This window comes from Choloepus didactylus, chromosome 27 (genome assembly GCF_015220235.1).
Source record: "Choloepus didactylus isolate mChoDid1 chromosome 27, mChoDid1.pri, whole genome shotgun sequence".
Classification (NCBI taxonomy): domain Eukaryota; kingdom Metazoa; phylum Chordata; class Mammalia; order Pilosa; family Megalonychidae; genus Choloepus; species Choloepus didactylus.
Window position 1 is genome coordinate 9893313 of NC_051333.1, and position 12519 is coordinate 9905831.

Below are 12519 nucleotides of genomic sequence, written 5' to 3' on the forward strand. Positions count from 1 at the left end.
TCCAGCCAAGATGACTAAACCAGAATTTCGGTACCTATTTTGAAAAAACACCAAAATACCCATTATTAATACAAATATTTTGTCTTAGAATATAGTACATGAAAGAAAAAGAAAAGTGACATTTTGTCCTCCTCATGGTCTTTGCTTTGTCTCAGAAGCTTAAGAGTCAAGCCTGGTCCATTAGCTGGTGGCCGGAAAAATAAAACGTGGTTTGTTCAGACTGTAGGCTATTACTCAGCTGTGAAAAGGACCAAAGTACTGATACATGCTACAGTGTGGGTGAACCTCAGAAACATTGTGCTGGATGAAAGAAGCCAGGCATGAAAACCACATGCTATGGGGCTGGGAAAACTGGATAGCCATAACCAAGAGAATGAAAGAGGACCCCTACCTCACACCCTATACAAAAATCAACTCAAAGTGGATCAAAGACCTCAATCTAAGAGACAGTACCATAAAACTCCTAGAAGGTAATACAGGGAAACATCTTCAAGACCTAGTAATAGGAGGTAGCTTCTTAGACCTTATACCCAAAGTGCAAGCAACAAAAGAAAAAAATAGACAAATGGGAACTCCTCAAAATCAAAAGCTTCTGTGCCTCAAAAGACTTTGTGAAAAGGTGAAGAGGCAGCCAACACAATGGAAGAAAATATTCGGAAAACATATATGTGATAAGAGACTGATATCCTGCACTTATAAAGAAATCCTACAACTCAACAACAATTACAAACAGCCCAGTTATAAAACGGGCAAAAGATATGAAAAGGCATTTTTCTGAAGAGGAACTACAAACAGCTAAAAAACACATGAAAAAATGTTCATCTTCACTAGCTATTAGGGAAATGCAAATCAAACTACAGTGATATACCATCTCATACCAATAAGAATGGCTGCTATTAAACAAACAGTAAACTATAAATGCTAGAGAGGATGTGGAGAAATTGGAACTCTTATTCATCGCTGGTGGGACTGTATAACGGTACAGCCGCTGTGGAAGACAGTTTGACAGTTTCTCAGAAAACTAGATATCAAATTACCCTACAATCCAGCAATTCCACTTTTCAGTATATACCCAGAAGATCTGAAAGCAGTGACACAAACAGACATTTTTACCAATGTTCACAGTGGCGTTGTTCACAATTGCCAAGAGATGCAAACAATCCAAGTGTCCTCCAACAGAAGAGTGGATAAACAAAATGTGGTATATACATACAATGGAATACTATGCAGGTGTAAAAAGGAACAGAGTCCTGAAACATATGGCAACATGGATGAACCTTAAAGATATAATGCTGAGTGAAATAAGTCAGACACAAATGGAGAGATATTGTGTGTTACCACTACTATGAACTCCCTGAACAATGTAAAATCATTGTCTTATAATGTAGAATATTGGGGGCCTAGTGATAGACAGAAGCTAGTGGAGGGGGAACGGTAATCTAATATGTTCAGATATGTTAATGAGGGTGAATTCAAAAGTATGGGAATGGATACGGGTGACGGATTGTTTGTTAATGGGATTATAAGTATCAGAGTTGTATTGAAGACAAATAGGATTGAAAGGGGTTGTTTAAAGGCATGTGTCCCACAGATCAGCACCACGAATATAGATAGGTGATTGCATGATATACTTCTAAGTTACGACACTAGCACAGAGTTGGCAACAGAATGGTATATGGGAAAAATCTACCTATTGCATACTTGGGACTATAATTTATGGGAATACCTTACTAGTACCACACAAATACTAAGGACAAATAATTAAGGGTTGAAAAGAGCTATGGGGTATATTGGGTCATAAGAATTATTTAAAATGAAGAGTAATGAGGATCGTACAGCTATGTGATGATAATGTGAGATATTGATGGATTATTGTGGACAGAACACGTGCTATGTGAAATTAGGAACCCCCTTTTAATAAGCCAAGCCCTCAATCTCGAGGCTTGATCTTGTGAAACTTATGGTTGTAAAGGGGAGGCTAAGCCCACCTATAGTTATGCCTAGGAGTCACCTCCAGAGAACCTCTTTTGTTGCTCAAATATGGACTTTCTCTAAGCCCAGCTCTGCAAATTAATTCATCACCCTCCCCTTGACATGGGACAGGACCCCCCCAGGAGAATGAGTCTCCCTGGTGACATGAGACACAGATTCTGGGAATGAGCCTGACCTGGCATTGAGGGATTGAGAATGCCTATTTGACCAAAAGGGGGAAAAGAAAGGCAACAAAATAAGGTTTCAGTGGCTATGAGACTTCAAATATAGTCGAGAGGCTGTGCTGAAGGTTACTTCCATGCAAACTTCAGTTAGATATGCCAAATGGCCACAGTATTTTAAGCCCAAGCCAGCAGTAGTCCCCCAAACCCTAAAGAATATCCAGATCCCTATCTGAGACTCTATTAAAATTTCACTCACTAAGTTTATTCCTCAGAAACGTAAATCCTCTGGAGAGCTCCTATGCCGGCTAAGTCTCAAAACCAATAGGCAATAGCCTCTTCAAGAACATCAACCAGATGTTTCCCCTTCTCCCATAATGTCGACACCCCTTTTCAACATGAACAAGTTAGGGTGGTCACTGCCTAGACACCCCTGAAGATCGGGAAAGTGATTAAACTAGAGGAAGGGGTAGCAACAGACAAGATGGAATTTAACAAAGGATTGTGAATACTGAATCTCTATAGAATTTTCTTTTTCTTAGGTGCTAGGGTACTAAAATAGCTAGAAGGAAAGAATTGAAATGGTGGAACTGTGACCCATAGCATTCTTTGAAATTTGCTGTATAGCTACTTGTTAAATTGCACTTGGAAAGTTATCACTTATTTGTATATATGTCATATTCCACAATAAAAAAAATGATTTAAAAAAATCCCACATACTGTACGATTCCATTTATATGAAATATCCCAAATAGGTAAATCCGGAGAGAAGAAAGTAGATGTGGGATTTATTTTGGGGGTGATGAAAATGTTCTAAAATTGTGGCGATGGTTTCAGAACTGAGAATATACTAAGAGCCATTGAATTGTGCACTTTTAATGGGTGAATTCAATCCTATGTGAATTATATCTCAATCAAATTGTTATCTAGAAAGAACTAGTCAAGAGAAGAAAGCTGAATCCAAGAGAGAGAAACGGACGTTAGGGCATCTCCCCCAGGAAGAGGAGGTCGGGGAATGGACCCGGGAGGCATCTCCCCAAACCTTCCCTACTAGCTCCTTCTTTTCACTTGACATCCCCCACCTCCAGCCTCATTTTGTTTTAGGACCTCCAGGAGCACACAGAAGATCAGTTGAGCTCTGGGAAAGTAGAAATCGCTAATAAAGGCAACAAACAATGCTCAGGTCCCAGAGAAATGAAGACTTACGTTCACACAAAACCCAGAACATGAATGTTTATAGTCACTTTTTTAATATGTAATAATCCCAAACTGGGGACAATCCAGCTGCCCTTTAACAAGTGAATGGTTAAGTAAACTGTGGCACATTCACTCCAGGGACTACTACTTGGCAATAAAAAGGAAGACGCTCCTGATGCCTGCATCAACCTGGGTGAATCTCCAGGGAACACTGCTGAGTGAAAAAAGCCAATCCCATTTATATAACACTCTTGAAACAGCAAAATTCCAGAAATGGAGAACGGATTAGTGCTTCCAAACCTGGCTGCACTTTGGAATCACTTGGGGAATATTCCAAAGTTCCAAAGTAGAGGAGGGCACGAGGCAGAGGGAAGTGGGTGTGGCTATAAAACGATCAGGGATCCTTGTGGAATTTTCCAAATCTTGACCGCATCAAGGTCAATTTCCCGGTGGTGATATTGTACTAGTTTTGCGAGGTGTTCCCATTGGCGGAAACTGGGTAAAGAATACAGGTGATTTCTTTGTATTATTTCTTACAACTGCATGTGAACCTTCAATTATCTCAGAATAAAGCATTTAAAGTTTTTAATAAAGAAGTGATGCTCAGCCCCACTGGAGATCCAGGACAGGGGACCCTACTTACTGGTAAGATGCTTACGAAGTTTCCATGGGGAAGGCGTGTGGTCAGAAAGCTTTCTGAGGGAGTGATCCTGGTTCCGTACAAAATTATGATGCAGGGTAGCCGGCAACTCTCCACGCAACTTGAACATAAATGATTCAGATGTCATGTGTTCAAAAAATACCGAAGTAATAAAAATACCGGTATTTTAGTCATTAAAAAAGAGACTGCTGCCCTGAAATACTGAAAACAGAATTTGCGATCACTGCACCACCTGCGTCTACACATCCCCTGACTTTGGAGATTTATCTGTTTTGTCATCACATACCTCCTGAGTGCCCACTGTGTGCCCACCTGGGCTGGGAGATGTTGGGGGCATCGCAGAGGTGACTGAGACAGCCTGTGCTGCCCTCTTGGGGACTCGCACTCCAGTGGGGGAGACAGACCCATCTCCAGACAGCAACAATCCAAAGTGAACAGAACTGGGATGAGGCAGCCCGGAACACTAGGGGACCCAAAGGGGACACCTGAACTTGGCCTGGAGGGAGAAATCAAAGACGGCTTCCTGGAGGAGGGGAGGGGTGCATTTGATCTGAGATATAAAGGATGAATAATCATGAGCCCAAACAAAGAGGAGTAACGGAGGAATTCCAGGAGAGGGACACAAAAGTGCAAGGAAAAGGAGGTGTGACAAACTCAGGGAGAAATGTCTGTGTCTATTTGTGGCTATGAGATTACGAGAATAATAGTAACAAACATTTATAAAGCATCTGCTATGTCTCAGACCTTGTTCTAAGCATTTTGGCATGCACTAACCCATTCGTTCCTCACTGCTGTGCTAGGCGGAGAGGACCAGTACCAGCCCTGTTTTACAGATACAACAAATGGAGGCACAGGGCAGGGGCAAATGACTCAACCAAGGTCACCCCACTGGTAAGTGGTGGAGCTGGAATTCAATCCCTGACCTCTTGACTCTGGAGTCCGGCCTTTGATGTTGTACTTCAGAGAGGGCAAAGGGAGTAGGGAGAGGCAGGCTGGAGGGGCCGGCGGGAGGAGGGAGAGTCAAAGGGCCTCTTTGCCATGGCAAGAATCCTAGGCTTTGTCCCAAAGGCACTGGGGAGGCCTGCAAAGTTAAAAATAAATAAATAAATAAATAAATAAACCTTGTTGAGGTCTGTATTAGTTAGCTATTGCTGCGTAACAAATGGCCCCCACACGTAACAATTTAAAACAATAAAGATATATTGTCTCACCCAGTTTTTTGAGTGTCAGGAATATGGCAGTGGCTTGGTTGGATGGTTCTAGAACATCTTGGGGTTTCACAGCAGGTTTTGGTCAAGCTGTCGGCCGGGCCCACAGTCACCTCAAAATGCAAATGGAATAGAGAATGTGCTCCCGAGCTCACTCGTGTAGTCCTCAGTGGGGGTCTTCAGTTCCTTGCTGGCTATTGGGTGGTCCCGTGGGGTCTCCCTTGGGGGGGCTTCAGGTTATGGCAGCTGACGCTGTACAAGTTTCTGCAGCCAGATGGCCTGGGCTACAAGCCCAGCTCTGCCACTTACTAGCCTGTGGTCTTGAACAAGCATCCGAGCCTTTCTGTGACTCAGTTTCCCCGTCTGTGAAATGGGGATAATAACCTTCATCTTGGGGCTGCTGTGAAGACTAAATGCCTGGCACGCAGCTTGATCAAGCAGTAAGTCGGAACATGTTTTTCTTTGGGCTCACAGTCCACACACCCCCGCCTCTTCCTTTTTTCCCTTTATCTCATGGAAATCTCTCAAAGGCAGTGCTTCCCAAACTGGCTGCACTTTGGAATCATTTGGGGAACTTTCCAAAGTCCCAATGCCCTGGCTCCACCCCAGGATTCTGATTTGGTTGTTTTAGGGCGTGCCCTAAAGGTTGAGATGTAATTTTCTGAGCTCTTAAAATGGTGAAGTAAGGCTACTTGCTATTTACCATAGGCCTCTGTGGGAGAATCTTTTGAATTTTGCACCATGACTATATATTACCAATTCAAATGAATAAATCACATTTGAGAAAATTACCCCAGCTCTGGCAGGGAATGAGTCTTTGAAGATTAGGAGCTGTGTTATTACGATGCTGGGGACGTGGATAGTCCTGTTTGCTGGTTCCAAGACGGGCCTGCCTCCCCTCCATCCTCACCCCTGCCCGTCTACACTGGGAACCTGATCTCCTTCTGGCCTCCTCTGTGGCAGCCGCAGCCCAAGGCCGGGTCTGAGCACCTCTGATCTGACCACTTCAGAGCCTTCGCCTCGCGCCTGCAGCCCATCAGCATGGCTGGAGTCCGGGCTCCTCCCCAGCATGGGATGAAAGGGGGCCTTTGAGGATGGGATGAAAGCAGCTGAGCAGAAGCCAGCGGGAGTGGCTGGGCGGGAGCTCAGGGATCCCCAGGGCTCCCCAGGGCTGGGCCCAGGAGGAGGTGTGAGAGAGGGGAGGCAGGGAGGCAGAGAAGGGGAGGCTTCCCGGGGCTGGCCTACAGGGCCAGAGTGTCCTGGGCATTTCCTGAGCATCTGCTGTGTGCCTGGGCCCATGCTAGGCTGTGCTGGGGACACAGCAGTGACCGGCCCTGCCCTCATGGAGCTCACAGTCCAGTGGAGGAGACAGGCCAGTGACCAGAGAGTGACAACCCAGCATGGGCAGGGCTGGAGTGACTGAAGCAATCAAGGAGGGCTTCCTGGAGGAGGGGGATGCCTAGATCCTCACAGGGCCTAAGACACCCATCTCCCTCCCGGCTACTGCTGAGTCCTCACCAGGAGGTCTCCTTCTCACTCAGATCTCCAAGCAAACATCACTGTCTCAGAGAGGCCCTCCGGAGCCTCCATTTAAATGCCCTCGCCCCTGTCACTCTCCATCATCTGAGTTTATAAATTTTGCATAATTTAGCCCTTCTGCAATGTCTGTTTGCCTTCTCTGCTGACTCCTTTGCTTCCTGCTTTCCCCCGGAGGACTTGGCCTCTCCTCACCCTCTGCTAACCCTCTGCCCCCTAAACCCTCGGAGTCGGACAGAGAGGCCATGCCTGGAGAGAACTTGTTACATGAAGGAAGGAAGCCAAGAGCTCCAGAATAAACAGCAGTTTGGTGAGGAGGTGGTGGGGACAGAGCCCGGGTGGAGGGAACAGCACAAACGAGGTGAGAGCAGAGGGGGCTGGGGCCTGGGAGGGACCGAGGGCGGCTGTGCCCGGCTGGGAGGAGGAGTCAGGGGAGGGGAGGGATGGGGGAGAGGAGGAGTCAGGGGAGGGGAGGGATGGGGGAGGAGGAGGGAGGGATGGGGGAGGAGGAAGGGGGAGGGGGAGGGGGAGGGGAAGGGAGGAGGGGGGAGGAGAAAGGAGGGGGAGGGAGGAGGGAGAGGAGGAGGGTGGGAAAGGAGATAGGAGAGGAGCAGCTTGGATGGAAGAGGAGGTGGGAAAACAGAGGAGGTGGGAGGAGAAGAGAGGAGGAGGGAGGAGGGGAGGAGGAATGGGGTGTGTGTGTGCAGGATGTGAGTCAGCTAGTCCGTCCAGACCCGGCTGGAAGGATAACCACCTTCTATCCTCTGTGCAGAACATTCCGCAGTGGGACCTTCTGGAACAGTCCGGCACGCGCGTGCACACACGCACACACCCCGTCCCCGTCCTGCCCACCTCCGGGTCACTGCCTCTCCTTGGCAGCCAGGCTGACCCTCCTCCATCCCTGCTCCCCACAGCAGCCCCAGGCAAGTACTTTTTATAGAACACTAGAAAAAAGTTAATAGATAATTAAAGGCACATGGCACAGAGTTCTGAAGGTACAAGGGGGAATATGGCAAAAAGCTGTCCCCACTCCAGGCCCCTCCTGGGAGGCCCCAGGGCTGCCAGCTTCTTGTGTTTTCTCCCAGAGATAGTCTGTCATATGTAAGCACAGATAAAGAAACCCTGTTCAGATTATTCCCATGAGTCTGCACCTGCTTGATTTGTTTGTTTGTTTGTTTGTTTTACTTAATAGAATACTTGTTTATTCAATGCATGTTTACTGAGCACTTATTATTCGCCAGATACTGTTTAGGCACTGGAGAGTATAACAGAGAACAAAACAGATGAAACTCTCCGCCCTCCTGGAGCTCACTTTCTAGCGGGGCAGAGGGACAGTAGAGAAATAACATGACAAGTTTTAACATTATATATTAGGTCAGAGGGTGCAGGAAGTGCTAGTCCAAAAGCAGGTGGAGAAGTTGGAGAGTTGGGGAGGCAGGTTTCCATTTTTTACGGGCTGGACAGAGATGGCCCCGGTAAAAGGAGACCTTTGATTAGAGAGAGGTCTGAAGGAGGAGAGGCGAGCCATGTGGCTCTCTGGGGGAAAGGAATCGCCGGCAGCGGAAACAGCCTGTGCAAAGGCCCTCAGGCAGGTGTGTTTGAGAACCAGGAAGGAGAGCTGCGGGACTGGACTGGCGAGGAGGGAGTGAGGGAGAGAGTGGAGAGGGGCACAATCCCGTGGAGACTTCCAGTGCATTGCCCCAAATTTGGCTTTTGCTCTCTGCTCTTGGAGACCCATCTATGTCTCAGTGGTGTGTTGGAGCTGGCTTGTAATAGTTTGCAAGAGCTGATTGCTAAACCTTCAGGAATTTTGCAATCCCATTGTTTAAAAGGCAGCTGCTATTACAAATTAAATTACACCAGTTTAAGATTAAGTAGATTTTTTTTTTAAAGGCAACAAGTAGTCAAAATGCAGCACTTCCTAATTATTTTACTACAGTTTACTGCTGTCTGTGCTCTTGAGATTATTTACACGTACTATACCCAGATGGTGGAATTGCCATATAACAGAGAGCTGTCGTGCATTTCTTTCCCACTCTACATTCAACGATGTTCGTAGCTGGAAATCAGCCTTAGTGGGAGTATTTACAGCACAGAAACTGGCTGACACTACAAATCAGGGCTTTTTCCTTCCCAGCGAGCCAGTTGTTAAGATTTAACAAATATGCCACCATGGTGTATATAGCTTTGACTCATTCATTTGCAAGTCTGTGTAACATTCCATTGCACAGATGGGCCATAATGTATTTTGCAGACCCCTTTCTGATGGATGCTCAGCTTGTCTCCAGTCTTTTGCCAATGTAAATTGTGCGGCGGTGATTTCCCAAGCATGGCGCTGTGGAAGGAACCCCTCAAAGAGGAGCTGCCGTGTCAAAGGGAGTGGGAGGTTGTAACGTTGCCTAATGGCTTTCCATAGAAGCTGTGCCCATTTCTACACCCACCAGCAAATGCGTTAGAGTGCAGAGGCTTCTTCCAAAGATGCAAACTCATGGTCATTATGCTGCTTAAGACCCTTTGATGGCTGCCTCTGCTCCTGCGGCAAAGCCTTTGGATTCTCCCAAGGCCGTCCAGGGCCCTTGTAACAGCTCTTGCCCCTCTGTCCCGCTACCTTCCCCACCTGGCCCCTAGAAGAGTCCACTTTCCGGCCCCTCTGTTCCTTGAAATGGGCTGTGTTCCCACCTGCTCTTGTTTGCTCGTGCCCGTCCCCCGTGGGGCGCTCCCTTCCGTGGGTTTATCACCAGGCTAACTCCTACTGGTTCCCTCTATCAGTTTGGCCTATTTTTGTTTCCAGAGGCTGAAAACCCAACTGGGGCTGTCTTCAGCAAAACTGGATTGGCTCACAGGAGTGAAACACCATGCTTCAGGCAGAGCTAGATTCGAACAAAACCAAGAGGCCAGTCTTGGCCTGGCAGCTCTGTCTTCTGCCATGTAGGTGCCCAGGGCTGGAACCCCAACCCTGGCTGGGCCCGGTGAACCACTGAACAGCCACGTTTCATCCTGCGGGCTTGACACCCTCTCATGTACATTTGCCAGATTTTTCAATAAAGAGGCAGGGGAGAAAGAGCTGCCTGGGCTCTGAAGAGAGAAAACCTGAGTTCAAATCCCAGCTCTGCCACTTCTTGGCTGTGTGACCTTCGGCAGTTCCTGTCTCTCTCTGTGCCGCTATTTACTGAACTGTAAAATGAAGATAAAAATAGGCCCCACCTCACTGAAGTGTTCACAGGGTCAAATAGGCTAAGGCAAGTGAAGTGCTTGGAGTGGTGCCGAGTCTACAGCAAGGGTTTGGTAAACGCTAGTTACTATCATTAAATCATAATATAGGATGGAATGTTTAGTGAAAGAAGCCAGACACAACAGGTCACATCCTGTGCGATTGATTCCATTTATATGAAATGTGCAGAATAGGCAAATCCTGAGAGATGGAGAGTAGATTTGTGGTTGCTAGGGGCTGTGAGATATTTAGGGGTGACTGCTCAATGGGTACAGAGGTTTCCTTTGGAGGTGATAGAAAAGTTTTGGAACTGGATAGAGGTGATAGTTGTTCAACACTGTGAATGTATTAGATGCCACTGAACTGTACACTTTAAAATGGTTAATTTTATGTTATTACCTCAATTAAAAATTTTGTTTTTAATTGGCACTTTGAGAAAAAAAATTGGGTGGAATGTACTTTGATTTCCTCTCAGGTTATGGAGCCTTGTGGTTTCCTTGTCCTTCCGGGTGGTTTGTGCCCCTCGCAGACCAGATGCCCCCATCCCACCCCACCCACCCTGGGCCTTCGGCCATCGGAAGCATAAACCCCGGAAGTGGCTCACGGCTCCGGCCCTGGCTCTTTCACTGGTTTGCACTGGCATGTGGGACTCAGTTTCCTTCTCTGTACCTGAAGGGGATTGGATCCATTGGTTTCTAACGTGCCCTCAGAGGCCACAGGCCCAGGCCTTGCTTGAGCCGAAGATGGCAAACCCTTCCACGCTCACCTGCCCACGCCTTGGCCGGACTGACCACCCTCTGCCCCGGCTCCGGCTCCGGCTGGACTTCGCCCGGGGCCTGTTAATAACCACTCTGATCGCCCCCCCGTCCTGGGCTGAAGTGCAAACTCTCAAACCTCTCCGATCAGCCTGGGCCCAACCTCTCTCAGAAGTCAGTCCGTCCTCAAGGCCTCCTCCGGCAGGGGCTGCCCCTCAGACTCAGAGTGGCCGTTGGTCAGTCAGCATCCTCAGGGGACGATGCTCACAGAGCCACTGTGACAGGGCTCTGTGGTTATTCACCCGCAGAACCGGCTCCCGACAGGGGGCATCCTCTCAGACCCCTTCCAGGGCAGGGCCGTGTCCTCTCAGACACCCAGAGAGGCCTGTGTCTCCTCAACCACCCACTCCTGGGTGTAGGTTTGTGACCCCTCAGACCCCCGAGTAATGGCCTGACTCACCTCTGACCCCAGGGCTCCCTAAAGCGAAGAGCTGATAATAATAGTAATAAAGTGCCCCCAGTATACTGCTCTCTTACTCCATTGCCAGGCCTCATGCCATGGTCCCCACATTTCCAAGATGAAGACGTGGGCTCAGAGGCAGATGGGGTTCAGCGCCCAAGGTCAGCTAAGGAGGGGGAGGGCCCCAAATGCAACCCTATCTCTAGGCCTCGAGCCCCCAGGTCTTTAACCATTATCCTACCTTACCTCCCTGGAAGCATCAAATATCTTGTTATTGAGGTCATCAGAACCCTGGGACATATCTGGGGTGGTGGCTGGGGCAGCCACTCCGGGAAACGGCTCCCTTAGGCCTAGGCAGATTCTGGGGAGAGGTGGGGAGGGCAGCACCTGACACCCCAGCTCTGGGCCTCCGGGCCCAGAAACCCGAGTTGTACCAGAAGCCACTGGGCTGGTGGACCTGCAGCTGAGGGGCGTGTGGCAGAGCAGCCTGGACGAGCCAGATCGTAAATAAATAATTGGGACGAGTGGAAGGGAAGGTCTGGAGCCTTCTCCAGTTTCCCAGGCTGCAGCCTCCCAGCCAGGCTAGAGCATGTGAAGCTCCTGAGTGTCCTTCCCAAGACATGCTGGAGGGTTCCTCCACTTCCTCTTTTCCTTTCCTTCCTGTTTCTAAAAGAGTCAACCCACCTGCCCACAGCAAAAGAGCTGAAGAGGTCAGTCTGGGCAGGTGGTGCGGGGCTGAGGGGAACAGTGTTTTTCAAAGTCTTTTAATCTCAATACAGTGGATACACAACAGGAAGCATATTTTACTTGCAACACAGAATGAAACAAAATTTTATGAAACAGTAATTACTTTTCCAGTATACTCTGTTATTTAGTAGCAGCATTCTTTTTTTTTTAATGTAACTGCTTGGTTGAGATGCGCTAATTTATTTCATGCCCTGCTAATAGGTTGATGCCTAAGATTTGAAAATCAAATAAAAAAAATTCAATCAAAGGGGTGGAATTCTAGAATCAGCAAGTCTTTGGGATTGTTCACCAGTATTCCCATTCTCCTCTCCTTCTGGGTACCTGGGAGGACTTTTTTTTTAAATTCAGTTTTATTGAAATATATTCACATACCATACAGTCATCCATGCTATACATTCTACTGTTCACAGTACCATCGTATAGTTGTGCATTCATCACTCCAATCTATTTTTGAACATTTTCCTTATACGAGAAAGAATCAGAATAACAATAAACAATAAAAATAAAAAAGAATACCCAAATCATCACCCCCATCCCACCCTATTTTTCATTTAGGTTTTGTCCCCATTTTTCTGCTCATCCATCCACACA